The sequence below is a fragment of the Lolium rigidum genome, chromosome 2 (genome assembly GCF_022539505.1).
Source record: "Lolium rigidum isolate FL_2022 chromosome 2, APGP_CSIRO_Lrig_0.1, whole genome shotgun sequence".
NCBI classification, from domain to species: domain Eukaryota; kingdom Viridiplantae; phylum Streptophyta; class Magnoliopsida; order Poales; family Poaceae; genus Lolium; species Lolium rigidum.
Window position 1 is genome coordinate 171,742,270 of NC_061509.1, and position 5,517 is coordinate 171,747,786.

Consider the following 5,517-nt stretch of genomic DNA (forward strand, 5'->3'; position numbering starts at 1 on the left):
ATTGATGGCTGAATTGCATGCTAGGTGGGAAAGAGAAGAAAACGAAAAACTTGCTCAAGAGAATAATGTAGCTAAAGTTTGGACTATTACCACCACTAGTAATGATGACGCTTCACATGTTGCTAAACCTACTACTATCAATGGTAAAATAATTGGTGTTGGCAATGTTTCTACTCCTAGTGCAAAGCGTGCAAAATTGCTCGAAACTCAGCCGAAATCGATAAAACAATTCGAAATTTTTCAAAATATTGCGGACAATGATTCCATTGCTGTAGATCATAATGGTTTAGATTTTGATGATTGTCACATCTCTGAAGTTATAAAGTTCTTACAAAAACTTGCTAGAAGTCCCAATGCTAGTGCTATAAATTTGGCCTTTACAAAACATATTACAAATGCTCTCATAAAAGCTAGAGAAGATAAACTAAAACTTGAAACTTCTATTCCTAGGAAGTTAGAAGATGGTTGGGAGCCCATCATTAAAATGAGGGTCAATGATTTTGATTGTAATGCTTTATGTGATCTTGGTGCAAGTATTTCTGTTATGCCTAAGAAAATCTATGATATGCTTGACTTGCCACCATTGAAAAATTGTTATTTGGATGTTAATCTTGCTGATCATGCTATAAAGAAACCTTTGGAGAGGATTGATATTGTTCGCATTACGGTTAACAATAACCTTGTCCCCGTTGATTTTGTTGTCTTGGATATTGAATGCAATGCATCTTGTCCCATTATATTGGGAAGACCTTTTCTTCGAACTGTTGGTGCTATTATTGATATGAAGGAAGGTAATATTAAGTATCAATTTCCTCTCAAGAAAGGTATGGAACACTTCCCTAGAAAGAGAATGAAGTTACCTTATTATTCTATTATTAGAACAAATTATGATGTTGATGCTTCATCTCTTGATGTTACTTGATTCACACTTTCTGCGCCTAGCTGAAAGGTGTTAAAGAAAAGCGCTTATGGGAGACAACCCATTATTTTACTTCTGCACTTTTATTTTATATTTGAGTCTTGGAAGTTGTTACTACTGTAGCAACCTCTCCTTATCTTTATTTTATTGCATTGTTGTGCAGAGTAAAGTCTTTGATAGTAAGGTTAATACTAGATTTGGATTACTGCGCAGAAACAGATTTCTTACTGTCACAAAATTGAGCAGCCCCGTCTGTAGGTAACTCAGAAAAATATGCCAATTTACATGGGTGATCCTCAGATATGTACGCAACTTTCATTCAATTTGAGCTTTTTCATCTGAGCAAGTTAAGTGTCCCATAAAAATTCGTCTTTACGGACTGTTCTGTTTTGACAGATTCTGCCTTTTGTTTCGCATTGCCTGTTTTGCTATGTTTGATGGATTTCTTTGTTCCATTAACTTTCAGTAGCTTTGTGCAATGTCCAGAAGTGTTAAGAATGATTATGTCACCTCTAAATATGTGAATTTTTGATTATGCACTAACCCTCTAATGAGTTTGTTTTGAGTTTGGTGTGGAGGAAGTTTTCAAGGGTCAAGAGAGGAGGATGATACAATATGATCAAGAAGAGTGAAAAGTCTAAGCTTGGGGATGCCCCGTGGTTCATACCTGCATATTTCAAGAAGACTCAAGCATCTAAGCTTGGGGATGCCCAAGGCATCCCTTCTTCATCGACAACTTATCGAGTCACCTCTAGTGAAACTATATTTTTATTCCGTCACATCTTATGTGCTTTACTTGGAGCGTCTCGTATGTTTTTGTTTTTGTTTTTGTTTGAATAAAATCGGATCCTAGCATTCTTTGTTTGGGAGAGAGACACGCTCCGCTGTTGCATATGAACACATGTGTTCTTAGCTTTACTTTTAATGTTCATGGCAAAGGATGAAACTACTTCATTCATCATTATTATGGTTGGAAACAGAAAATGCTTCATGTGGTAATTGGTATAATGTCTTGAATAATTTGATACTTGGCAATTGTTGTGCTCATATAGATCGTGTTTAAGCTCTTGCATCATGTACTTTGCACCTATTAATGAAGAACTACATAGAGCTTGTTAAAATTTGGTTTGCATGATTGGTCTCTCTAGAGTCTAGATATTTTCTGGTGAGGTGTTTGAACAACAAGGAAGACAGTGTAGAGTCTTATAATGCTTGCAATATGTTCTTATGTAAGTTTTGCTGTACCAATTCATACTTGAGTTTGCTTCAAACAACCTTGCTAGCCTAAGCCTTGTATTGAGAGGAATTCTTCTCGTGCATCCAAATCCTTGAGCCAAAAACTATGCCATTTGTGTCCACCATACCTACCTACTACATGGTATTTCTCTGCCATTCCAAAGTACATTACTTGAGTGCTACCTTTAAAATTCTATTCTTTGTCATTGCAATATATAGCTCATGGGAAAATAGCCTTAAAAACTATTGTGGTAAAGAATATGTAACTTATGTATCTTATTTCTTATAAGTTGCTTGTTGAGCGGTAACCATGTTTCTGGGGACGCCATCAACTTTTACACCTTTGTTGAATATCATGTGAGTTGCTATGCATGTTCGTCTTGTCTGAAGTAAGAGTGATTTTCATGATCAAATGGTTTGAGTATGCATATTGTTAGAGAAGAATATTGGGCCGCTAACTAAAACCATGAATCATGGTGGAAGTTTCAGTTTGGACATCAATCCTCAATCTCTTATGAGAATATTATCTGTTGTTGAATGCTTATGCATTAAAGAGGAGTCCATTATCTGTTGTCTATGTTGTCCCGGTATGGATGTCCTAAGTTGAGATCTATCAAAAATGAGAAATCAAATGCGATCTATCTCCTTGGACCTTTGTACAGGCGGCATAGAGGTACCCCTTTGTGACACTTGGTTGAAACATATGTTATGCAATGATAATCCATGTTAATCCAAGCTAATTAGGACAAGGTGCGAGCACTATTGGTATTCTATGCATGAGGCTTGCAACTTATAGGATGTCTTATACATAACACATATGATTTATTACTACCGTTGATAAAATTGTTTCTATGTTTTCAAAATGAAAAGCTCTAGCACAAAAATAGTAATCCATGCTTCCCTCTGCGAAGGGCCATTCTTTTACTTTATGTTGAGTCAGTTTACCTACTTCTTTCTATCTTAGAAGCAAACACTTGTGTCAACCGTGTGCATTGATTCTTACATGTTTACCTATTGCACTTGTTATATTGCTTTATGTTGACAACTATCCATGAGATAAACATGTTGAAGTTGAAAGCAACCGCTGAAACTTATATCTTCCTTTGTGTTGCTTCAAAACTCTCTACTAAGAATTTATTGCTTTATGAGTTAACTCTTATGCAAGTCTTATTGATGCTTGTCTTGAAAGTACTATTCATGAAAAGTCTTTGCTATATGATTCAGTTGTTTATTCATTGTCTTTACCATTGCTTCGAATCACTTCATTCATCTCATATGCTTTACAATAGTATTGATCAAGATTATGATAGCATGTCACTTCAGTAAATTATCCTTGTTATCGTTTACCTACTCGAGGGCGAGTAGGAACTAAGCTTAGGGATGCTTGATACGTATCAAACGTATCTATAATTTCTTATGTTCCATGCTACTTTTATGATGATACTCACATGTTTTATACACACTTTACATCATTTATATGCATTTTCCGGCACTAACCTATTGACGAGATGCCGAAGAGCCAGCTTCGTTGTTCTGTCTGTTTTTGGTTTCGTAAATCCTACAAAGGAAATATTCTCGGAATTGGACGAAATCAACGCCCGTGGTCTTATTTTTCCACGGAGCTTCCAGAAGACCGAAGGGGATACGAAGTGGGGCGACGAGGCGCCCAGACCACAGGGCCGCGCGGCCTGGGTGGGGCCCGCGCTGCCCTATGGTGTGGGGCCCTCGCGCCGCCTCCAACCCTACCCTTCCGCATACTTATAGCCTTCATCGCGAAAACCCCTGTACCGAGAGCCACGATACGGAAAACCTTCCAGAGACGCCGCCGCCAATCCCATCTCGGGGGATTCAGGAGATCGCCTCCGGCACCCTGCCGGAGAGGGGCATCATCTCCCGGAGGACTCTTCATCACCATGATCGCGTCCGGATTGATGTGTGAGTAGTTCACCCCTGGACTATGGGTCCATAGCAGTAGCTAGATGGTTGTCTTCTCCTCTTGTGCTATCATGTTAGATCTTGTGAGCTGCCTATCATGATCAAAATCATCTATTTGTAATGCTACATGTTGTGTTTGTTGGGATCCGATGAATATGGAATACTATGTCAAGTTGATTATCAATCTATCATATATGTGTTGTTTATGTTCTTGCATGCTCTCCGTTGCTAGTAGAGGCTCGGCCAAGTTGATACTTGTAACTCCAAGAGGGAGTATTTATGCTCGATAGTGGGTTCATGCCTCCATTGAATCCGGGACGAGTGATGTAAAGTTCTAAGGTTGTGGATGTGTTGTTGCCACTAGGGATAAAACATCAATGCTTTGTCTAAGGATATTTGTGTTGATTACATTACGCACCATACTTAATGCAATTGTCTCGTTGTTTGCAACTTAATACCGGAAGGGGTGCGGATGCTAACCCGAAGGTGGACTTTTTAGGCACGGATGCATGCTCGGATAGCGGTCTATGTACTTTGTCGTAATGCCCCGATTAAATCTCATAGTAGTCATCATGATATGTATGTGCATTGTTATGCCCTCTCTATTTGTCAATTTCCCAACTGTAATTTGTTCACCCAACATGCTATTTATCTTATGGGAGAGATACCACTAGTGAACTGTGGACCCCGGTCCATTCTTTTACATCTGAAATACAATCTACCGCAAACTCGTTCTTTATCGTTCTTTGCAAACAAACATCATCTTCCACACTATACGTTTAATCCTTTGTTTACAGCAAGCTTCGGTGAGATTCACAACCTCACTCGTTAAGTTGGGGCAAAGTATTGTGATTGTGTTGTGCAGGTTCCACGTTGGCGCCGGAATCCCTGGTGTTGCGCCGCACTACACTCCGTCACCAACAACCTTCACGTGTTCCTTAACTCCTACTGGTTCGATAACCTTGGTTTCATACTGAGGGAAATTTGCTGCTGTACGCATCACACCTTCTTCTTGGGGTTCCCAACAGACGTGTGTTTTACACGCCAGCACGCGCTCCTGGTCCGACAATGTCAGTCGGACCTCCTCGATGGCAACGTCGAGGGCGTGTCACTGGGGCGGCGGCGGGATTGGCACGCCGCCCGCACTTAGCCGCCACCCGCCGCCGGGAGGCCTCGTGTCCGGCGGGCAGGGGTACCCCGCCTGGTGGAGGAGGTGTCCCTCCCACACGTGGAGCGACCGGCGGGGAAAGCCGTTGTTGGCCGCGCCGTCCTGCTCGTTGAACGCCATGGATCTCGGCGAGGGAACAGTGGCGGATAGGGTTCGTCTCTGGCTGGGGTTTCGTCGGTGCTACGCATCGCGGCGAGCGGGGATTATGTAGGCGGGGCTGGACTCGGCGATTAAATGCCATGTGGATGCTACGCGTCCG